This window comes from Lipophrys pholis (genome assembly GCF_963383615.2).
Source record: "Lipophrys pholis genome assembly, chromosome: 9".
In the NCBI taxonomy this organism is placed as follows: domain Eukaryota; kingdom Metazoa; phylum Chordata; class Actinopteri; order Blenniiformes; family Blenniidae; genus Lipophrys; species Lipophrys pholis.
The window spans coordinates 12,737,963-12,763,585 of NC_137639.1; the positions used below are offsets into that span (position 1 = coordinate 12,737,963).

General features: G+C 42.1%; 1 long non-coding RNA gene across 1 annotated transcript in view; it reads left to right on the forward strand.

The window, feature by feature from the left end:
- Window positions 1–25,623, forward strand: part of LOC308114642 — a 111,208-nt gene that overhangs the window by 34,558 nt on the left and 51,027 nt on the right. Inside the window, exon 4 of the long non-coding RNA XR_013935626.1 lies at window positions 19,964–20,101. This is a non-coding gene — a long non-coding RNA (uncharacterized lncRNA). The remainder of the gene's footprint in view (window positions 1–19,963; window positions 20,102–25,623) is intronic.

Consider the following 25,623-nt stretch of genomic DNA (forward strand, 5'->3'; position numbering starts at 1 on the left):
AACATGCATCAGTCATTCCAAACTGCAGTCAACAAGCAGTTTTATGCCTTATCCTTTACACAGCGGAGTGTGTGTGTGTGTGTGTGTGTGTGTGTGTGTGTGTGTGTGTGTGTGTGTGTGTGTGTGTGTGTGTGTGTGTGTGCGTGTGTGCTGTTCTTGAAGTAGCTGCTCAGTCTTGCTAAAATGAAGAAAGCACAGACTTGACAGTATATAGGAGCGATCTATTTGATGTCCTGCAATCGCACCGATGAATATTAAAATGATTCCTCAAATTCGGCTTCCCTTTAGAAGTGGTGGAAGCGCTCTTCCTCGGTGGCAGTCCTCCATTGTTCCACGCATACAAGGGAAACATCTTTACTGTACAGAGCTGAGCCATATATCAGTCTGGCTCTACATCCTGGCGTGAAAAGAGAAGAAAGGGCAGACAGCTGAAAGAATAGCCTCCGTATTCTGCCTTTGACACTTATGATGGCTTCGACTTTTTAACCCCAACTTTCATTGGACAAAGAGGTACCCCCTCTTGCTCTGACTCCTTCCATTCGCTGTGCTCTGTGTCTGTCACAAACCCCCACCCTACCCCCACTTCTCTTTCTCTGTCTCATTACCTCTCTCTCGCTCTCTCTCTCTCTCTCTCTCTCTCTCTCTCTCTCTCTCCCTCTCTCTCTCTCTCTCTCTCTCCCCTCACACGATCCCTTTCTTTTCTTTTCCCTGTGCCTGTGGTCATTTTCCGATTGGTGATTGAGCTGAGTTGTGTCCGTTTGAAACAGGAGGAGTGGGGGAAAGAAACTGTGCTCCGGCGATGAGGACATGGCAATAGAAAGTAACAGGATAAGGGTGAAGGGGTTGAGAGAGGTGTGGAGAGTGAGAATGATGGGATGGAGAAAGAGAGAGAGAGAATTGTGCGGCCTGGTACTGCCTTGAGTGCTGATACTGGTCCGCTGACCTTCCACCATCAGATATTTCTTTCTTCCCCGTCTCTTCTTATCGGCCACCATTTCTCAACGAACCTCACCTTCTTCACGGGCATTGTGTTGCCATGATCAATTGGCGTTATTGCATGCTACATTTGCAACGAACGGCGTAATTACCTTAAGATTAAGTGCATGCAGAGTTCGAGGAAAACTCAAAACTTCCTCCCATTGTCTCTACCTGCCTCCCTCCTCTTGTCTCCGGCTATAATCAATCTTTCTTTCTGTGCCTCTGCCGTCTAGCATCACCCCATTCCTCTCCTTATATTCCTTCCCTCCACCATGTAATTTGAGAGGGAACACAGTGAAAAAATCCCCCAGCAGTCTGACCCACCGTTGAACCTTTGCTTGCTTTGACAGATCACTGTAACACAAGCCTTTCATTTCATCAGCGAAAAGGGGTCTCTCTCTCTCTCTCTCTCTCTCTCTCCCTCTCTCTCTTTAATGTGTTGTATCTTTCACTACAAATGGACAGCAGTAAAAAGATCAAGTCCAGTTCCATTAATGTGTGTGAAATGTGCGCTTTGTCTGTGTGTGTGTGTGTGTGTGTGTGTGTGTGTGTGTGTGTGTGTGTGTGTGTGTGTGTGTGTGTGTGTGTGTGTTTGTCTGTCCGCCCCGGTGCCACTGATGTATATGACCACTGTGTTTTTGTAAGGGGCCCATTTGTGAGATAAAGGTAGCTATAGTCGAGATAAGAGGCGGGCGGAAGGGGGCTTTGTTTCGGCCCGACGTGGTGAGAGGTCCGCAGACGGTTAGAAGGATTCATTCGGTGTCACTTGGAGCACCTCTTAATAAGAAAGTAAACCCTAAAACACACGGCCCGTTCAGGCCCTTCTGAGTGCAGGCGTTTGACATGTGACAGCTGTGCAATTGTCTGAAATAAAAATAAAAAAAACATCCAAGATTCAAATTGCAGGACATAAAAAAAAATTAATAAAAAAAGTGCATCCAGAAAATCAAAATTCTGGGACTCATCTACAGTTTGTGGATCTGTCTCAAGTACTTAGTATCATAAAAGAAGATGTACCGGTGTTGTTGAGTCCTTTGGCATGGCCGCTGCTCGAAAAGACATGTTGATCATCACATTTATCCTACGACAGCAGATAAAAACATATGTCTCGACCTTCAAAAACACAATACTCATGCAATTATAGTGTATGTTTTTCTAATATAGCCCAGATCCGAGCAATGTATAGTATAGTGTACATAGGCTAACATAAAAAAAAAAAAGGATTTTCTCAGAATACACAGTTTTGACCAAAATGTGGACATCCAAGTAGTTATTTCCGGAATTCAGGGGTGGGTGGGCCATGTGCTTATTTTGTGAATAACAGATGTGTTCAAGGATTAAACTTTGTCTCGCGAGACAAACAAACCGAGGAATTCGGCCCTGATGCAGAGCAGAAACGATGTCTCCCCGACACATGTAGGAAGCTTCTTTCCATTAGGAGACGGATTTATACAAAGGAGATCTGGAGTCAACTTAAGGCTCTGCCCTCCAAAGTCAGTCCCGGTTTTTCATGGGGGGCCCCCCCTCGAGAAAATGAATGGCCCACCTCAGATCGACAACAAAGGCAGGCTAAAAGTGTTTCCCCAACTCCATCATGAATCACCCAGTTATCAAAGATAATTCTAATCTTAATGACTGTTACTTAGTATGAAATCAGCAAAACCCTATTACAAGTCCTCGTCAGGTACCTATGAGCATATCAGTCCTTTTGTTGTGGACAGAATGAAAGGTTATGGCGATTGAGAGGGAAATTAAAGGGTATAAAAGAAATGGAGTATTTCCTGCGTGGGGGACATTTAGGAGATTGAGATTGTAATCATTATCGTTCTAACTGACAAAGTGTCAAATGGTTTGAGGTCTATTGTGTAAACTAAATGAAAAAGTAAAAGACTGACATTGTGAAGGTTGGACTGTTGAACTGGTGGGAATGAGAGGAGCAGAGGGAAGGTGTGTGTGCGTGTGTGCGTGTGTGTGTGTGTGTATGTGTGTGCGTGTGTGTGGACATAGGTGGATGGGATCAGTGAAGGAGATGAGGGAGAGATGGGCAAGGGGAAAAATGAGAAAGAGAGGGGAATTTGAGACAGCGGGAGCGAGGAAGAGGTTAGCCGGCTGGCAGGGAGAAAAAGAAGAACTGGCCAGGTTGATTCGAGAGGTCTCAGGAAGGTCATTCATTTGACATGGTTGGCTGCGCTGTGCCAACTCTGACCCACTGTTCAGTCTCTCTCCAGTTGGTTACGCTCTCTCCGTCTGCTTCTCTCTTTCTCGCTATCTCTGTCTCGCTACATGCAACGTAATATCTCTGGTATCATTTTATTTTAAAAATTTTTTGTTTCCCCTTGCATCTATCCTTGATCTCTTTGTCTCCTCCACTCTAAGATGTCAGCACAAGAATAAATAGTAAACAACAAGATACACGCCATAAGTGAGACGTGGCAAAGATTATCAATCAATGTGAAATTAATGAATGAAATGAAAAAGAAAAGAGATCAAGTGGCTGATTATGAACCTGTATTGGCTGAGATTCGCCTTTGGGTGCTGGTGTGTTGTGTGTAAATGCATATCCAAGCTTTTTAGTTTTTTAAATTGTCACATATATTCTGAGGCATACTTTTGTTTTTTGTTGGAAAGTCTGCAACCTTTTCAAGAATTCTGTGTGCTAAGTTGATATTTTGAGGCTTTTAATGGAAAAAACAAACAAACATGGAACTTAAATCAATATTCATCTGTGTTTTAATGATCCTTTAGTTGTTTTGCTGTTTTACCGCAGTTTTGAAATATTGTAATGGTCTGTCCGCAGTTTGAATCCCAATGCGTACTAAAGATGTTCAGCACATCTCGGATGATTCCGCAATGAACTGGGCAGTGTGGATTTTTCACTTTCTTTTTATTGACTGTGGTGATATTTATTTCTCTCTGATTGCACGTGTAGAGGATCTAACGGAACACCAGTACTGGAAGTGCACTAATGTGATGGTGATTTTTTCAGATTTGCAGACCTTTTAACCAGTCAAATACAGATCCAAAATTTAGCGTTTCAAACCGCTGCGGCATATTTAGGTGTCTGACAAGGCTATAACTCATTTGAAACAAACCCATTACTGGTGCCATTAGTTTCGCTATTGATTTTCTTCTCACGGCATGCATGTTGTTAGCATTTTTTTTCTTCTGCCAGCTATTTTCATTTTATGAAAATACAATCTAGAAAAAAAGCAACCCCCTTCAGATGGTTTTTATCTATGGACTTTGTCATGATGATTGAACAAGAGCCTGACTGATAGCAGTGAATGAAGCAGCACCTCTAATCAGCCTTGTGCTGTTACACAGAGTTGATGGAGACTGTATCTGCCCGACAACCAACGATATCCAGAGACACATTTTCAATCTGTGTCCCGTTTGTTTTGTTTCAGGGTTTTTTTGGGGTGTTTTTTTATATATATTTTTTTCAATGTGTAGCTTCTTTCACAATTTATAATCTTCTGTGCTTCCTCCTGCCTATTACTGTGTCCTCAGCTGTGAAAGACGCCACAGACACTGTGCATTAATTACAACTTACTTTCATGTGAGATGAGACAAAGTAAAATGCATGACTTCAGTTTGGAGACATCGAGTAGAACGGGATAAAAATAGTTCCCGAAAAGTAAAGAAAAAAGTAGGAAGATAGATAAGACTGTAGAAACAACAAGGAATTGAGCACTTAAAAAAAAAGATAATTAAAAAAAAAGTGCTTTAATGTTGACCTTTTCAATTCATTATGTGTAAAAAGAGACACGAGAATGAACCAATATTGGCATGACTGCAATTCTTCAGCCAGTTCACGACTTCTGGCCTTTTGGGGGTCAGGAGGACATGCACTGTGGGCCTTCCAGCGTTTGTGTGCACAACTGCTAGTTTGTGGGTCTTTAATGTTTCCAGTCAACTGCACATCTGACATGCGCTCAACCTTTAACCCCTTGCCGAGCAAATGCTTGGCTCGGGACCTGCGTTACTTGGCAGGCAACTCAGGAAACAGCAATGGCGTCCTTGCATATTTGCGTGCGCGTGCATTTGTGTGTCTGTGTGTAATTGCTAGGTGTGTGGGAGAGGTGTGTGTGGTCGGTCTAAATTGGGTTTTTGCTCTCGAAAAATGGACATGCATGTGTCATCAAGATTAAACTACTTTAACGCCCTTTAATTTTCTTCTTTCTATTAGTTTTGCAGTGCAGAAAGTATGAGTCAAACTTTTAATCTGAACGTTCTGAGCTACAACTGCATCATTTCATCCTCTCAGTCAAGATCATTAAAACAACAGTAATGTGTCGGGATATTGACATTTTTAAATTCTATGGGTGCATTCGCATTGTTCTGTTTGATCCGGACCAGAGTTCTCCTCAGAGAAAAATCGTTTCATTTGGGTGATGTGAAATCTTCCCCGAACTCTGAATCGAATCTAACAAGCGATCTCTGGTCCCCTTGAAAAGCTGGGTCTCGGTCCTCATGCTAACCATCTTCCCAGTGGGCGGGGTGAGGCGACGTGACGTAGTGCACAATGCTCAATGCAGAGGAATTAGACGCAGAAAGAAAAAGTTGGAAAATATCTCGCGGGCAGACGTGAAGTAGTAGAGGAAGAAGAAATCGTGAGAAAAGCGCTTATTGACATCTGGTCTGAAGATTATATGTTACGGTTGTTTGTGGCTACCCATTAGCCGCAAGCTAATGAGCCTAGCCACCGCGGGCTAAAGTGGCAGAACTTCCGCTTTCGATCCGAACCAATCAATGAGCCGTGTTTCTTCTTTACTTCCTCTCTCTCTCTTTGGTGTTTGTTTCAGAGGACAGTGCCCCCAAACCAGCAGCTGTTGTAATTGCGTGATATTTTCCAGGCGGTTTGTTCCGGTCTCAAAAATTACATATACACACACACACACACACACACACACACACACACACACACACACACACACACACACACACACACACACACACACACACACACACACACACACACACACACACACACACACACACACACACACACAAGTGAATCGAGTCCCGGACCATCCGAATGTGAAAGGTCCCAAAGGCTACCAACATCGCGCCTTTGATAAATGACTCCCTTGCCTTCCAAATCTAAATAAAAACTAACTGATGGTCATTTTGAGCAGGTGATCTGTTATCACTAGTAAATTCCATGCTAAAAAGTTATCTTCCCAGCCTAGTTTGCACGATAAATGTTTTTTATGAGCCTCAGGCCTTGTACAGTAAATGTCTTTCATCTATAAGACTTTCAGCTGTGTCTTTGCCTTGCCAATAAGACATGCTGTTTAAGACTTGGCAGCTTCCCTCCAGCCTCCAGAGTAAATGGTTTGCAGCTGACTTTTATGCGCGGTGGTTTCTAAACTCTTCAAAATGATTTTCGTTACAGCCAGAACTGATTTTCTGAAAGAGGTGGCTGACCTTCAGTCCTGCAGCGTCAGTCGGGGCCCGTCCACAACGCGGCAGGGAAGACTTCCCCTACGACTTGTGCTGCAAGATACTCTTCTGAGTAATTAACATAGCAATGCTCAGATTGTCACAGCACCTTTTGAAAATGTTCAAACTGGGCTGTAAATTATATAGTGTGTCAGAACTTTAGTGAGTCGACTGTAAAATCAAAGTATTTGCAAACTCTCAGACTTATCATTAGTGAATAAGACGTATGTGTGGGTGGGTGGGTGGGGTGGCGGGGCTGTATGTGTTTATCAGTCGTGGTGGAACCTGCCTGGGGAGACATTCCTTTCTTCATGACACGGCTAAGTAACTATATAGATCCATGCAGACACGCCCACACACATACACACCTTATTTTTTTTAACAAGGTTGTCCTGTTGTGCATGTTCTCTGTAAAACTGACAACTAATATATATGAGGAAGGGAAGTTATAATAAGGATAATAGAGGTTACTGCATATGTGGGAGCTTGCCTTTGTTCGGGTGGGGGGGAGAGAGCGAAGGGAAGGGCTGCACTTTAATTATTTACAGCTGAGCAACTGAAACTCTCTCTCTCTCTCTCTCTCTCTCTCTCTCTCTCTCATACGTTTTCCCTTAGTCTACTCTATAATCCACAGTTAAGTTATAAACACAGTTAAAGTTCCCCCCCCCCCCCCCCCCCCCCTCTCTCTCTCTCTCTCTCTCTCTCTCTCTCTCTCTCTCTCTCTCTCTCTCTCTCTCTCTCTCTCTCTCTCTCTCTCTCTCTCTCTCTCTCTCACCTTGGGTGGCCGGTCCCTCTTTGTTTGTTCGTCTTTGTGGTCCGAAGCTTTGTTTGTCTGTTTTTCTCTCTGCAGATGAACGCCTATAAAAAAAGAAGTTTAAAAGAAAAAGTGCAGCTTTGTAGGTCACAGTGCCACTTTTTCTAAAAAAAAAAAAAAAAAGTTTATTTTTTTCACCTCACAGTTTTGATGAAGTGTTCTAAAAAAAAACAAAAAACTAAAGCATTTGAAATTCTTTTATTGATAATTGCCCTGCTGAACAGCCTTGACAGAAAATTAGAGTCACATCAATGGAGATTAGCAACATGAGTAACAAGCAACACTCATAGAATTATAGAAACAATAGGCACAAAGGATGAGATGCAAAAAGAAATGTTTATCCCGGTGATAATTTCTGATCCTTCTGTTTATTACCGCTTTCACACTTTTGTAACAGCCTTGATTCAAAAACAGAATCAGACAGGCTCGTATATTTACAGAATCTGCTGAGTGCCATTGTATGGAGATTGTAAGTCTCTTCAAAAAAAGCCTTTGCAGTGGTTTAATTGGTCTTTGGTCCTGTGTAGTAACAGTTATATTATGATGTTATACTGATCCCTGGAAAGGGTCTTCAGCGTTTACTGAGGTCAGAGGGCATCGCCGCAGCTGGATTATGTGAAGGGTGGCACAATATAATCCTCCATTGCCTTTTGCTGTTAAACATAATTTCTTGCTTGTACATAATTGGGTTTGCTTTTCGATTTACCTCAAGGACGTTGTGTTTTATTCAAACCTGTGATTCCTGCACCTGCCCTTACTGAGACAATGTAATTTAGGTTTATTTTGATATCAGTAATGGAGGGGGGAAAAAAAAAGAAAGAGTTGAAAATCGGATTTAGGAATGGCATGAAATGTGTTTCCTTGCGGTTGACAACATGTTATTTTGTATGCAGGTGAAGGCAGTGTTTCCACCTATGAAGAAGATTAGATAATCCTTTGTTCCACAATAGGGGAAGTTTACTCTGTTCGTGGGTAATGCTTCCTCCTTTCAAGGGGGAGGCTACTGTACACAACGTTGTTGAGTCGTTAGAGCGAGGCGCTTTGATATTTGTGTAAATGTGCGCTCAGTAAAACAGGGGGCTGTGCAGTTTTATGGTGCGTCTGGGTTGTCAGGTCTGCTCAGCCTGAATAAAACCAGTGCAGTTTGCCTGTGTGTGGGTGCATGTGTGCAAATAGCAGGCAGCCCCCCCGCCCCAAACACACACACACACACATCACCTAACCCCTCTTATTCCCTGTAAGTTACGCCTTCGTTGTGCAGGAATTGGTCACCAGTGACTAGTTCTTAGAAAGAGACGTCTGCCTTTAAAGTGAAAAAAAAAAACCCAGTTCGAACATAAATGTTTTCTTATAACTGAGTTGCAGACCAAATGCCGTGCAAATGTGGATTTGCTTCATATATAGATTTTCTTATGTAATGTGAACCATCACACAAGTAGACGAAGCTTTGAAGGTCAGTTTAAACAAGGTAAAAGAGGAAGGAGCGAGGAAAATTGAGAGGCAGCAAAGCAGGATGGCGAGAGAAGTTGCTGACATGACTCTTTAGCGGCAGCGTATATAGAGTCTCTATATGATCTGTGGGTGGCCTAAAACACTTTGCTGGGAGCAGGAGGGCAGTGTGAGCGTGTTCGGTGGAAAGTGAAACCAGCCAATCCTCTCAAGTCTTACATCAACAGCAGAATGTTATTGATGTGCTCTATTTTAAGGTGAGAGCTTTGAGAGCTTCGCTCCCTGTGCGCCTCTGTTTTACCCTCTTTTGCCTATGTATGCTTTGAGCATTCCTCACACGGCTCTGCAGTGCGAGGAATAAAGAAAACAAGCTGGCTTGTCTAACTTTCCCTGAAGTTAATGATTCAGAGGAGGTGTTGGCAGACTAAATTATCGCTTTCTGAAAGGCCCCATTGAAATCCTACATGTGAACCACACGTATCTGAAGCGATGCTGAAATCAGCTAAAAAGATCGAGCCTTTACCCACCCAGATAAATATTCAAATATTATAAGTGTAAAAACCTCAGTTTAGCTTTTTAGCAAACTAAAGAACAAAAAAGCTAAACTGATATGAATTGATTATAAATCAAGATGTGGAGATTTGCTTATTAAGAGTAAGAATTTTCCGTTGCGCTTTTGGCTCGGAGCTCGGAAGCTGAGTAACGTAAATATATCGCGCAAAGTGATGAGATCCTGAAAGGTTCTCTTTGAAGGTGTTAATGTCTTAACTACTTTTTGTTTTCCTGCCAGGTGTGTGCGGGTTAACCGGGCAAACCCTTAAATCACTTAACCCGACGTATCCGATGGCTCGACTTGGGAGGTGTTCCACGCATGCACCTCCTCTGCCAATCCTCCCCCCTATTAAAAATCAGGAGATGAAAATTCCCCCCTTCCAGATGAAAGGGCAGAAAGTGAGCCAGTGTAATATGACAGCTAAATTGACGGCATTGGGCAGACTAAGCTGACTGCTCTGAAGGTCTAATGAAAGGTTTCTTTGAGCGGCCGTGTCAGCAGGTGAATGGAGGTGAAATATGTAGGCTCCCTCCTCCTCCTCTCCCCACCTGTCCTCTGCGCTCCCATCTCTTTTCTCCCTCGCTCCACCTCTTTCTCTGACCTGAAAAGAGAGCTTGTCTCTGCTCTTGATAACCAGAGTTATTATCAGCTCTGGTGGTGGTCTGAGGTCTGCACATGTGGAGTGGAAAACCAAAAAATCTCTTCAAAGCTGTCATTTATAGCATCCTCTTTCTATCTATCTATCTATCTATCTATCTATCTATCTATCTATCTATCTATCTATCTATCTATCTATCTATCTATCTATCTATCTATCTATCTATCTATCTATCTATCTATCTATCTATCTATCTATCTATCTATCTATCTATCCATCTATGATGTCTGTGTTCAAGGCTGTCTGTACTGGCAGAGGGAGTTATTCCTCTATAGCTACAAGCTACCTTTGATGGCCCCCCTCCGTGATTTATGGCAACATTAAAAGGCTGTTGCCGGCGTTTGCATTTTTATTTTATGTTTCCTCTTCCTTGCATGAAGAGATGCAGTGACTTATTAGTGCGACAGATTCTGCAGAGGACAGTGTTTGGGTGCGTGCGCGGAGAGGCAGGTGGTTGAGTAAGGGGGCAGATCAGTGAGGCTGCAGTCTGTGCCGCACGCATTTCAATGATTAGATATCAAGTCTCATGTCGCAGTTTGCCCGAGAAGTTCTTTTTTGCTTTGGAGGAAGAAGACAGGTCTAGTGACGGGGGGAAAAAAGTACCTTAGTGAGCAAAAATGAGCCCGATTGAATCTACTCAAAATCCTTTTTTGAGGCTGTCGGACTGACTGAACAGAATAACATAAATTAGATTTTTCTTTTTTTCTTTAAATGTTTTTTTTTGTAAATGCCTCTGCAATGCACCAATGGTTTGACTGACTTTGACAATTCCATTAGAGTTTTTGCTAAAACAAGAGATGAATTAGATTACATTTTTGTCGAAAGACATATGTTTTCACATCATCGCTCTCTCCTTGTTTTTCCTTTTTTTGTATTATTGCATCTAAATGAATAGTACCATTCACCATTCAAACTACAGCTCAAGACCAAAATGGAATCTGACACCACCTTGCATCAGGCCCTGAGGCTAGTGGGAGACAATATGTTGTTCTAATATGCTAATTCGGCATTATGGATTCAGTGAAAATGAGCATGTGAGATGATCACACCATTAAAAGTTAGCATTAGCAATGTAGTATGTTAATCAGGCCAGATGGGACCGTTCTGTTTGTGTAAATTAACTCCAGCTACTTCTTTGTCGTTAGACCTGGAAAGATAATCCTTGACAAGCCTTTGAAAATGTTTTCATTAGAACTACTCTGGGTTTGTGTTTAAACATACTTAGTGAAATGTGCAACTTTAACAAAAATGTCCTTTAAATACCCTCTTTCTGGTTTGTACGGTGAATTCCAGCACTTGCTGCTATTTTCATGTTTGGGCTGACTTCCCTGCAGGGTACCTATTTCCTGTTTCTTACTATCCCCTGTAAATTAAATGTCCCTTTTTCATTATAAAAGTTTTAGGATACATCTCTGGTCTTTTTGTGTGTTTACCCATAGGTAGTAACACATTGATTATGTGTCCTTTGACTACTCAGATTATTTTATTCTGGTGGCAGCGTCCAAATGCACGTGTGGATGTGTGGAGGACCTGAATCAGTTCACACACACACACACACACACACATTATTTTTTGTTATTCTTGTTGAGACACAAAGCAAGTCATCACATGGAATAGCTTAAGTGTTTGGATAGATACATATTTCAGGGTTAGATCATAGTTAAGGTTGATGTGAGGGTTATTGATTAGGGAAGTATTAGTTACTGCAACAGTTTGTAGTCAAATGGTCAGTTTAGGTATTGATACATGTATGTGTTCGTGTGTTATACATATATGTTTCTTTATATATACTAATAAGCCTAAGAAATATTCACACAAGAGGTGGTGTCCATGCTGGAAATGACATACATATTTAATTAAAAACATGTTTTAAGGTGTCACACATGTCAAAGTTAAAGTTAGGCACATCGGACTCCAGGTGAGTTGAGTAAGTTTGCCAGTCTCACTTTAAGTCAGTGTATTTTAGTTATGAAACTATAACTCGTGTGTGTATGTGTATGTGTGCAGTTTCATGTATTTTTCCCAATCTTTTTCTACTTACCACCAGTCCAGCTGGGTTGTGTGTTTTGTTCTCCCGTCTGCATGACATGTCATGACTGTGGTGCAGACTGTATATACAGTCTGACTATAATTAATGTATTAGCTCTGTGGGATTTCACTGAAACTTACCGAAGGAGTTTTGTCCTTTAAGCTGCCCAGTTGTTGGCGACCGTATTGTATAATTATGTGTCGTTTTGATGAAATCTCAGACTTTCGATGATTGAATTGATATTCTTTTCACACTCAGTCCTTGAAACGAGAGTTACGCTCAAAACACACACACACGGATTAATCCTCAGCTAAACTCCTTCAACTTCCTTACCGCACATGGAGATTTCGGACTTACACTTTAGTGTTTTCCTGCCATCGGTCGATGGACGCAAGCAAAACAGCTGTCTGTTGTATAAACTAACTGTTGGCTAACGGTGGAACCCTGTAAAAATCCAATTTCATCCCCAGAATACTGTCATTATCCCAACGGCACTGAACAAACTGTCTCACACAACCCAGTATTCCTCTTTTCCAAAATCAGTATTAGTTTTCCACCACTGTCCCCGGGCATGTTCTGGCTTTCTGGCTCCATAATCCGGGGCATATTCTAAGATTCTTAACCCAGCAGCAAGCTTTGTTTTTGGGCTGTAGTCCAGCTCTGCTCTTGGGAGGTCTACCAGCTCCTCCAAAAACCCCTCTGGTCAATTTTTCTTTTTGCGTGTGTGTGTTTGTGTGTGTGAGTGTGTGTGTGTGTGTGAAGGATTTTTATTTTCAATCATGCTGTCCCAGTCCCAACCCCCATGACAATTAGAGGTCATCACAGAGCAGTTTACAGAAAGTTCTTGTTTTGGTGAGTTCCATTAGTCCCTTGTGTGAATGAATTGGCTAAAAGCAGGAACATATGGGGGAAAAAAATGCTTGTATGATATAAAAACTGATATATTTATTGCTCTTTTTTAAAATGCACTATAATTATCCCTAAATCATATATGTTGTTAAAGAAAATTAAAAGTATCTCATAGACAATTCCAGATCAAGCTCCTCATTTTCATTCATTACACATCAGATATCTAAGAATACACAAGTTTTAAAGTATTACACGGTGTGTTTTGAGTTGGGTTTTTTTCAAAGCATTGGTCATAGACATCGTTATTTAAGAGGAAACACAAAGACATTCAAGCCCAGACTTGAACCAGGGAACGTCTCGCTGAGGGGCACGAGTGCCCCCAGCCACACCACTGTGGATGCCCTACATAATAATCACTCTATTGGCTGTTTACACAGTCTTGTCAATATGAGTCATGACCAGCATGAGCGGCCTCGGGCATTCAGGTTAGACAGCATCAGTCATAGTAGCAAAAGCCCTAAAGCAATTTATATGTATGCTTAAGAGCCAAAGCCCTCAAGTCCTCATTGATTTGAACAAAAGCAGAGACAAAGTTATGTGTAAAATCATAAACTCTGCATAACTCATAGATGGATGAGTTGACAAAACACTGGACTCTCACATTTCACACCAGTGGCTTTCATTGCGGTCTTTCCAAGTCCTTTCATAGCCTTATAGCTGAAAGTAAGCCGAACCATTTGCAAGAGGTTGCCACGACATCATTCGTTTACGCATTTATTTTTCATTTTCTATTTCTGTCAGTTGCCGTGCGGCTATTGCTTCACTTTCACCTGCATGAGAAAGTGGGGACGAATAAATGTTGATTCCCAGCGTTTATGTAGTAAATGTGCATTTAAATCAACAAAGTGCGTGCTGTGTTCAGGGATACAGGGTGCCATGTACAACCGATTTCTCACATTCTTCGTGTGTGAGACAGTTTGACCCATAATTTCCCTCCAAATATTTGCCTGAGTAAATGGCAAATGAATAGACATGAAACCAATGGAACATTACAGAATTAAAACCCAGCCTGCGTTGCTGAGGAGCCAGTCGAGGTTTAAAATACCCACAGTGCACCCGTTCACCTTTCATGTGCGCGTATGACTCCTGAAACCAAACAAAACACTGCTCTCTCTGTTCCTCCCTTCCCCCGCTCCTCCATCTCTCTCTCTCTCTCTCTCTCTCTCTCTCTCTCTCTCTCTCTCCCCCTCCCTCTCAGTCATTATCTTGTCAGCATGAAGTCATTGTCTGAGCCGAGCCCGGTGATGTCATTTCCTTCATAAACAAGTCCAACTTCCTCTTAAGGGTCCATATCAGCTGAGTTTATCCTGTGAGTGCCCCGCAGGGATTAGCTTCGGTGAACCCCTAACCCCCATCATGCAGCTCAACCATCATTTGATAGCACTTTATTCACCATTTTCAGAACCAGGCTTTTCCTTTTACAAGTTTTGTCAAAACAGGAGAATACTGCTGATGTGCCACAATGCTTTATTTGGTGAGTTAAACGTCCCAAAATCCTGCCTGTGTGTTTGCAGAGCCTACTTTAATTACTCTGTCTCACGGCACAGATTAACTGAGAGAAAGCATGTGACTTTTGGATCAACTGCACAATAATGACACACTCAGGCTCCAAAGAAAAGTAGAACTCAGAAAGCCTTCCCACTTTTAAAAAGGCTCTAAGCATTGGTTGTCGTTCGGTAAGTCAACAAGGTAAAGTGAATAAAGACAGGCTGCACAACTGCTTTGGAGTTTGGTTTTTTTTTTTGAGGAGGAGGAGGGAGCCACAGCTGTAGCCTGCCTGCAACATCATGGGCTGGGTTATTGTATTTAGCCAAAGTAATCACAATCTAGATGAGCTTTAAAGCGGCTGGTTTTCTGTCAGGAGGGGGGAAAAAAACAGCCCTGTTTTCTTTGCCAGATCCCCTCCTTGCTGCCTTTCTCATGGAAGGCTGATATGGGTTAGGAGTTGAGGACTGCTACACACCCATGTGTTTTAACAGATCTCCACCACATGTGTTATCAGCTGAGCCATGAATGTGGGAAAACCCCGCAGGCAGACTGACATCATGCCCTGTGTAGAAACGAGGTATATTTGAACTCACAAGGGTGTAGCTGGGAGAGCGAAGGAAATGGGGGGGGGGAGATTGCTGAAAACAAATGAAGCTAATGGAAACAAAGGCAGATACGGATGCCCTCTCGCTGCTGAGTGGGAGTTTCAGCTGTGCAGCTTTTTCTGTGCACAAGCCTGAAAAAGAAAGGTGCAAAAGGGCAAAGCGCGCTCAAAAGTTCAAAAGATCAGTGCTCAGCCAAAGGTTGGTGGGAAACCTGCTTAGTGAGATGAGAACCTTTAAGCTTTTGCGTCAGTAGCATTCTTTACAATGTGAAAGTAAGGTTGACATGGTGACACGTTTGCCTAGTTAAAGCCCAGTGGCAGAGTGACATAATATACACTTAAGAACTGACACAGAGTGAGAGGGGACTGGGAAATAGTAGGGAATCTTTAGAAAAATATGAACATTATAAAGGACTGAAAACAATAGAAATAATGATGGTTATGGCTCCGCGAGAAAAGGGGGATGATGATAGGCTGTAATTCACTCACATTAGAAACTCGAGCATGTTGAAGTAATTGCTTTTGACAAGAATACAAACAGTGAGCGCTGTGTCTCATCAGCGCTGAGTATGGCAATAGAAGATGGACTGCCTCTTCATCCGTGGAGCCCTCCATTCTCAACTTCTCTAAAGGATGTGCGCGCGAGTCAACAAATGCATTTGTATTTGAAACCAGATCAGCCTAATAATTGCATGCTTCTTTCAACATATCAGCTCGCGACTTGAAAGCGACGGGCTGTGTTCTTGCTGATTAAAAAGAAAAGTGTAGCACACACTTAAAATTGGATTTTGAGTGTTAACACCTTGTCACAAGAGGTGTTTCAGCTTAAACACTCCCAGGAAGTGACTTTATGAACAGTAAAGCAGTGTGAGATTTTTTAAATTGCTCTATGCATGAAGATGATGGTGTAGTCAGTTTCGTTATTATTATATTTTGGAGTTTCCTATGCAGTTATGTGGTGTGTTATTTTTAAAACTATGGCTTTGCTAGCGAGGTATGATAGTCACAATACAACATAATATTTGTAAATTTTACTGGATTTTCTGTCCAATTCAGAGCTGCTGATGTTGTTTTTAACTGCTGAACAGTTTGAGAGAAATGTGCCAGTCAAACTGCACCAGAGAGCTCAGAGATATCTAATAGTTAAATGACCATCACTTGTGGTCAGTTTGTTATGGTTACCATGGCGATCATGTAAGTGCAGAACTGAGAGTTCAGCGGGTATGGCCTCTTCAAGGCCTGCTATCGCTGTCAAAATAAACACACGTCACCAAAGCTGTTGCATCCTGTTTGTACCCAATGTTCCTGAACACATCTGTTTGTTTTTAAGCTGCTGGTGTCAGAAGTGCAGCCCTGAACGTGACTTAAAATATAATTCTGTCGGCAAATTCTTGTGTTTTGGCTTATTGCTGTCAGTAAATGGACTAAATTATAGCGCCTTTCAGCTGAGAACAGCCCCAAAGCACTTTACATAGCTCATCACACACCACTGGAGGCTGCAGCCGTGTCACCACAATGGGCACAGTGTCTTGCCCAAGGACACTTTGGCAGGCAGAGATGGGAATTGAACCTGCAACCTTCCTATTGGGAAACGACCGCTCTACCAACCGAGCTATGCCGCCAAAGGTTGTAACTATGTAAGCCTAAAAAACAGAAGAATAAAAGGAATAAATTTAGATTTATTTGTTGTAAAAATCCTCTATGCAATGACTCTTATACCACTGGAAGGGCTGATTATCTCCTTTTTTCATATGGAAGGTATACATATAAGGTATATGCATTTGTGGGATGAGCAGCAGAGCTGAGCATGTGGGTTCTATGACGGATTTGCCAAAAAACAGAGAACTACATCACGAAACACAAATGTCCTTCTTAGCATAGAATTAATTCACTATAGTTGAGTGATAAAATTAGGCCATTAGAGCGAGATATAAAAGTTCTCCAAAATTTTGCAACTTTTTCCACCAATTATTTACTAACCTCTTTTTGCGAAACAGACAGAAAACTCAAACCACAAAGCTTGTCACATATACTCGAAAGCCAAACCATGAATGACATCTCCTCTCCCCTTCTACTAGTAATGACTAATTTGTTTTATGTATCAGGCAAACAGAAAAAAATAAATAAATAAAAGCTTTTAAGAAGATGATATCACCTTGTCATCACCAGCATGACCGCAGCAATGAGCAGCACCTGCATCACCATCATTGCCATCATCATCGTCAGCGCCGGTATTTCCCGTAGCTCAGCGCAGTAGCATAATAACCCTGAGATTTAAAGCCCCGTTGGAAAGATGACATCATTTTTTCCCCTTTATAACTCTCCAGCGTACGGCTGACAGAGCCGAGGAGCAGGGAAGTGGTTGTGTAAATGATGTGATGTGTTGGCATCTTTGCAGGAATTGTCAACTGCGTTGCCGTCTCCCGCTCACAGACGAGAGAGAGAGACCCTCGTCGGAAAGTTGACATCATTCACATGCTGCAGGACAATAACTGGCACGCCTCTAATCCTCTGACGTTAAATTGACAAATGTCTAAATATATGACAAAAATGGAAAACGCTTTTCCCCTTCTGCAGGATTCATCTGCTGTGTGGCGATCTGGAAATGAATGGAAGGGGGTTTGTGTTTTAGCAGAGCAGAAGACCTGCCAGAGACACCGTCCATGAACTGTGACTGTGATGGTTCAAACCGTCTTCATGAAACGCTGTCATGCATCTCTGTGCCATGTTCCAACTGCATCTCAGCTGTAAAGTCTGAGATCTCTTAATAACCCTCTGGAGTGTGACTTCAGTCTGCCCTCAGGATAAATGACATAATTCCAAGGCAGCTGAAATTCTGTGTAAAGCCTGAAAGTGACATAAAAAGGAGGAAATTAGGTTGAAAGCTCACGAAAAATTAGATTCACATTGAGTAGCTCAAGGTTAAGAAGCCGAAACCTAAAAAAAAACCAACCTTAGAAGCAGAGGTTTACGTGCCACAATATTTTAAGGAAATTATTCTGCTATGTTGAACTAATACCATGCTTGCTCGAGGGAAAATATATCCTACTGGCTCAGGCAACGCCGTCTCAAATGGATGTGTGTAAAACTCCTGGATTAGCTCTCTGAAAGTGACAGCATGGTGGGGAATCATGACCACAGTGCTAGAAAGGTGTTTGTTAGCTGTCAGTTTTCCTAAGGAGCGAGACTGTGTGTGTGTGTGTGTGTGTGTGTGTGTGTGTGTGTGTGTGTGTGTGTGTGTGTGTGTGTGTGTGTGTGTGTGTGTGTGTGTGTGTGTGTGTGTGCGTGCGCACATACAAGTCTTGCAAAGTGGTGCAGTTTTCACGTAGAACTGACAGCAAGTTATGTCATTCACTGAAATGTATTATAGCACATATCAGTTTGTTCACAATTACTGTACATATTTTCTCATTTTGATTTTTAAAAAGTACACCCGAGTTGCATATACAATAACTGACACGTTGTACTTTCACTCATCTGCACACACACAATTGCTGCTGCCCTCTCCTCATGTGGTTCCTCTGATCGCCACTAGGTGCTGACTTTCAAAACAAAACATCAACCAAAACGTTCAGTGTCTCGTTTGAAAGGTTTTTTTTGTCAGATTTTGACAAAATGCCACAGTCTGAATATTTTAAATAAATTTCTCCTTTATGCCTGACATAGTTGGAAGTGACCTCACATGTATTCTAGCCGCTACGTCTCTGTGTTTGATATACTATCTTATGTGTAAAATAATTAAATTATGATTAAACTGTAACGGGAGAAATCATGACAGCATTTGGCACCGGGCCCCTTTTTGACACAATGCGTCTCTGTCCCACACAGGAACAGACAGCGACGCTCCGTGTATTGTCTAATTTATGTGGCTCAACATTTCATACATATTGTATGGCCTGGGATGAATTATGGCTTAGCAAGGGCATTGGGGGTTCTCACATAATCAGGAAGGCAGATGAGTTACTTATTTATTGTCGGGACCACTGTGAAGTGAAAAAGCCTATAAAAGGGCCTCGGGGCTTTAACAGTCTGAATCACTGGGAGTCAGAGCAGAGAAGCCCTGCTATAAGTGTTTGGCATCCTCATAACAGAAGAAGACAGCATATGCTGAGCTTGACTCAGTCCTCAAAGGGGTGATGACACCACTGCATGAATAACAAAAACTTCACGCCTCAAGTGTCTCGTATGCTTTGCGCTCTCCTCAGATATCGCTTTAGGCGCAGCGCTCAGTCTCTGACTCAAGTGACTCATGAGAGAGAACAATATGCATTGTTTTTAAGTCAATGAGAAAACAAGTCTGAGAGTTGAATCATTAGGATTATGCAAACACTGTGGCTCATGTGCATAGATGTGTATCACATCCAGGAGCATGAGTTTTACATTTCGTCTCACAGTCATTGTAATTAGTCTGAATTCGTGAGTTCTTACATAATAAGTGGGAAAGTAGCATATGTTGCTTTACGTGTCTTTGCACTCAGACGCTTCACGCGGGGATGTGGAGATATGCATGACAAAGCTTCGGCTGATTGACAGAAGAAGCTACGTTGCCATCTTTGAAGTAAACATGGTTTTTGCACATGTTTTACAGAGATATCCTTTGGGTTTAGTTGATTTGAGGATCCAGGGGAGTCGAGTGAAGACTAAAACCAGACGGTGACTGAGAATGAAACTTCAGCATGTAACCCGGTCAGGACAGCTGGGGCCTCCGTGTGACTGCGAGGAACACATGAAGCCAGCGCCTAATCGCTTTTTCAATCCCCCGCAACACTTGCGCACAAAAGCACGTAGGCAGACACGCGGGTCGACTCGTCTTCCTTCCGACGGAGTGTCAACTCTTCCTTGTTTATGCAGATGCCATAAAAACACAATCAGCCACAAGTCAACACTGAATGACTCCAAACAAGCTGGATTATTGCTCTAATTAAGCTTTAATAAGCCCTTATTAAACGGCCGCAGGCCTCGTTAGGCGGTTCATTAAGCCATTTCATCCTTTTATTCCTTCATTAAGTCTCTTTTCTTCTCTCTTTTCTTCTCAGGGAGTGTGGGAGTGGCGAGGTCTGGGAGATCACGACCTTAATTCTCTTCAAGACAGACGGTTTAATTAACACTGGAGGAATCCTCACTGACTCCAGACCCTCTACAATGAGGAGTTGCAGGGGAATTGGATTGCCAAGGTAGAGAACTGTGCTAATGTGTTTTAACAGGCAATATACACTAATAACCTTTTAAGTTACAGCAAGTGTGTTTCCTGTATTTATGATGTAATTAGATGATAATATTAAATGCATAAAAAACTTGCAAAGGTTATTAATATACATGTAATTTATCAGTGCCTTAGAGGGATGATGGACAGTAAAAAAAAAAAAAAAAAACCCACAGCAATGTAATTAAATGTGAGCCCACTACACTTCTGTTTTTACTCTATTCGAACATAAGATGTGGGGGGAAAAAGCCGGCCAGGGTGCGATTGGCAGGGAGTGGAATTGGGTGGGGATCTACCCAGCTCTGGAAGCCCACCTTTTGTTCAATTATTGTTATAGTGTGGGGGCGGGGTGTGGGTGGATGGGGGGGTTAGAGAGTTAAAGTTACACAATTAACTCTCAAGCTCAGTCGCTGATTTTGGCTTGATGTGGAATTTCACATTGATTGAAATTGAAACCGTTTGGGCCTTGCAGTTGTCGATGTTTTTCTTCATTTCATTTACAATAGATTACCTTCTTTAAAAAAAAGTGTGCTTGTTTTTAAATAAACATCCGTTTGAAACCACTTATTTCTTGTTTTGATTGTGATTTTGATTACAAAATTATTATTATTTTTTAAATTAGTCTCTTGATGAATGGCACCCTGAGTACATTTAAAGCTGAAAAGCAAAGGTAGATGAAAGTATTCATTCGATGTACCGGTAACTCGCTGTCTGGAAATTTCCAGTATTTTGATTCTTTTTGTAGTCAACACTGTGACATTTAAGCAGTTCTCAAAGAGTTCAATTTTTTTTTTTACTGTCAAACCACTTGTGTGTGGTTTTTGTTTTTACAGAAGCAGGAAATCTTGACCTATTATTTTATACAGCAATCAAACGGGTGTCACAGTGAAAACAGAAAGAATTTGCCACCGTTAGAAAGCAGCACGCAGTCAAAACAGCTAACAAGCGACTCTTTCCAAATGTTCACTGAAAACAAAAAAAAAAAAGAAATATTACTGACTGTTAAGTTTCACAGATACTTTCAAAGATAAGTTGGTGGCAAGATGGAGACGTTTTTAGAAACTTTGTACTATTCTTCGCTGTTTTGGTGGCATTTTCAAACAGTCGAAGGTGAACTTTCCCCTCATTATGTCGCTCCGCAGTATTCCCTCTGAACAATGTGTCAGTTCCAGGATGTAACATGGTTTAAAATAACACTTCACGAGGATGTGGCACACACACTGTCTGAATAAAAGAGGGAGCTCAGACAAAAATGCAAAGGGACACCCAAGCACAGGCTCCAAACCAATTTTTCAAGATTGTAATTTTTAGAAATCTAAAAACAGCCTCTTTGAAGAGCCAGAGGCAGACGCATTCAGCCCTGAAGCTGAAGAGGTTAAAGATTATGGTTGGAGACACCTGCAGGTTTTTTCATGCCTGATGGGGGGATTTCCCACTCTGGGAGGGATACTGAGTGGAGATCCTTGCACAAACAGGCCTTCCCTTTTTTTTTTTTATTCCATGTGCCAATAAACCGCACCTGACTAAGTATTAGCTGTGAGAAGCGAAGAAAGTTCTACCCCTGGGACTGTTGACGGACAGGTGTTTTACTTCTTTCCACATGAACATAGGTTATTGTTGCATAATGATCGAGTACATCGAGACTGTTCTGCCTATCAAGGAAAGTGACACTCTCCTACAAGGTTTTGGCTTCATTTGTGTATGTGCAGATGTGTATGGAGACCAGTAAAATCCTGAGCCGGCAATAAACGGGCAATAAAAATAAAAACAAGGAACTAAAATTAGCCGTCTAATTTGACTAAAGGAAGTGTGTGACAGAGCAATAGACAGAGAAGTAGAGATAATGTGCGTACGCACATGGGCATGCGTTTGTATGTTTATGAGCTGTCTGGATCCTGCTGAGGTGACAGATGTTCATGGCAGAGGCAGGCAGGGAGAGACTGACTGTCCAAATTAATTCACTGGTGTGTGTGTGCGTGTGTATGTGTGTGTGCATGTGTGTGTGTGTGTGTGCGTGTGTGTGTGTGTGTGTGTGTGTGTGTGTGTGTGTGTGTGTGTGTGAAAGGGGGAAAAAGTCCCTGCAGAAGTCAGAAAAGCTGTCCTTCACCTGTCTGCGTTGCCTCCACATCACTGTATATGCGCAGGCACAAGCTGACATGCTTTAGTGCACACAGGTAAAACGCCCACCTTCCTGCTGCAAAGTGATTGAATTTCCTGAAGCTTCCACAGATGTCCAAACCCCAGGATTCACCCTCTACCTCCTCCCATCTTTCTTCCTGTCTTTTTAAAATTCTCATGAGCTCCTCAACTGTATCTTTGTTACACTGTTATGTGTTGGTTTTTTTCCGTTCCCCCCCACAAAACCATCACAGTGGATTTAATTTAGCCGACACACGCACACACACACACATATGCACAGTGCACACCTACTCAACATACAGCACACCTAAAGCACATTTGTGTTAAGGAACACACACCGCAAGCTGTTGACGCTGACTGAGGATGCAGATAAACATGCACCCACACACTGTCAGAAAACCCAAGGAAGTGCTGTATGGGTTGGACGTTATGCAAAATTACAGCTCCTACTGCATAGGAGACATGTGAGAAAGCAACACACACACACACACACACACACACACACACACACACACACACACACACACACACACACACACACACACACACACACACACACACACACACACACACGCACACACACACACACTCGTCAAGTGATTAGAGGCGTGTATTCCATTAAAAAGCAGAAGCTGTAACTATTTGTACCTTTGTGTAGGGAGAAATGAAACCACTGAACTCTACAAAGAGCCATGTGCGAGTTTAGACGTTTTACATTTTGTTGCCTTGTTTGAAGAGAACATCGAGCTCGAGCTGGCACACAAATGGAAAACATCAACAGCGCTCATCGTCGTCTGCCATTAGCCTGTGCCTCAAATCAACTTCACTAGGCATCACTGTGACATTAGAAATAATGTGACAATATGGAATATAGCCAGTGTTTCTGCCATATGTAAAAAAAATAAAATAAAATGACAATCATCCCCAATAGGTATCCAACGCGACACAATTATAACCACAGTGGGTAATCTCAATTTCAGTGTAATTTGGTGAAGTCAAAATTTTCGATAAATGCTCCAACCACAAGATCTCGGTATGTAACATAGTCTGCTGAGCAAGCCAACTCTTAGCTGAGTGATTTAATTGAGTGTAATTGTAGCTGCAGTCTAGTCAATGAGAGCAATCAAAGGCGGGCAATTACAAGACCTTGGTCACCAGCCCTGGGGGCAGAACTTTAGACCGTGAGACATGCACACACAGATAACACAATCAGACGCACACGCGCGCGCGCGCACACACACTTTCATAAAGGCAGTCACCCACACATTTCCTGCGTGTTTCATGTAAGACAGTCTTTTCTTCCTTCTCTTCTGTTTGGAGAGGAAGTGCGGGTCTAATGACTTTTCCTATGCGTCACAAACACTGCATGTGGGAGGCAAACAGCCGCACTGCACGTGTGTGCATGTGAGAACCTTTATGCATATATGTATGAGCCTGTGAAGGGCTTGACACATGCAGGTTTTGTTATGCATTTGTTAGAGGCTTCATGTGTATTTACGAGCTTGTGTTTTGGAGAAAAGTTCACGTTGAATATTTCTGGTATTTTTGAGAGAAAGTTCAGCCTGTGTGTGTGTGTGTGTGTGTGTGTGTGTGTGTGTGTGTGTGTGTGTGTGTGTGTGTGTGTGTGTGTGTGTGTGTGTGTGTGTGTGTGTGTGTGTACAGGAAAGCATTTTTGGTTGGCCTTTGAAAATAGGCATCTGTGAGGATTTCTTAGTTTCACTTTGTGCATTTGATGTGACCATGTGCACTTGTGAGTCCTGAATTGTGCGAATCGGTTTGTTTTAGCAAGCGATTCTTGCGCGTTTCGTGTAAACAGAGCTGCCTCTGAGACCTCATTCAGGTTGTAAACCTGTTTTTTTTCTGGTCCTTTTTTGGCAATACTCACACTTTTGTATATCAATCATAATCAATCTTTTATTTCTGGGGAGGATCAGTGTGTACTGGGATGAAATTTCAGTGATAATTTGTTCTGTGTCTGGTCGTGTATCATATATTTATGATTGTTGCTGCCAATACTATCAGCGTCCCACTGTATTATTTTGAGGCTTTGAAGGAGATCTCTGCCCTGGAATCACAGATGAGCTGTCAAAGCCGGCTTTTGAAAATGAAACTTTTATAAACACAAACAGGATCTGATAGGCTACAAGTGATGCAAAGATAAAAACAAACGTTAGAGTTACAAGTTACAGATGTGCTCTGTGTATTTGGCTCTACAGCACATATATTACTATATGTGAGATGATACATTGCTATATCTATGAAACTATACTCTACTATTTATTATATGTTCCTATTAAGTCATTATCTAAATTTGTTAAGGGTAGAACTTGTATTTCTTGTACAACATAAAGCTCTCTGGCACAACAATCAAGTCTCTTTCCCAACTTCCCTGAAAGAGAGTGTCCAGTCGATATGACCAACATGAACACAGCAAATTAGAGCTGTTGAAGGGGGAACGGTAAGACAAAGTGCAAGCTGTGAAATAAGGAACTAAGCCTTGCTGTTGCAACATGTTTTTTTCTGTACAACATTGAGCTAGATTCCCCTCAATACATTTTTCATAACAATTTATCCAGTTTAGGGTCATGGAGCGAGAGAGCCCATTTCAGTGAGTATGGGTGTAGGCAAGGCAACACCTTGGACAAGTGACTTTCAGCTGGAAACCTGTCAGCATTAAGTAGTTGTAATGATTTATTTTTGTACCTATTGGATAGAAAAATTGCTAACTGAAAAAAAAACAACCAATCATTTATTTATATTACATCTATTCTGTTCAGTTCTCATCTATACTGATGATAAGTAATTCTATTCATCTATTCTTCATTCACACTCGATGGACAGTTCAATTGCCTTTGCGGTTAAGGGGCCGTCCACACGAGAACGCTGGCGGCGAGGCAGCGTTTTAGAAACTTTTTTTTTTTAAAACACGGGTTCCAGAGTGGGGAAATTCTAAAACGCCGGCTCGGCTGTGAGGGGTGGACGGCAAAGACGATCATCTGTGGAAAAAAGAGGATGTCATCACCCCCTCACCCCCCACGGTGGTCCACGATGTCATCTAATATCCATAACAGTCATGGACTATGTGCTCCAGTCGAGCTGCAGAAGCTACTGACGCTAGCTGGAGCAGGAGCGGGGCCATAGACCTATATAACTTTGAGTTATATAGAAATCTAAGAGCAGGAGTGTACTTCTAAAGTTCATTGTGCTTTGTCTTCTTCTTCGTTTTTGGTGTATTTAGTGAGTCACAGTGACCCTAAAGGCCTGCCATACATGCCCTTAAGCCTCGTGTTGAGCCGTGCTCATAGTAACGTGTGGACGGGATTTTTTTGGAGAACCCCGTCGAGAAAAAAGATC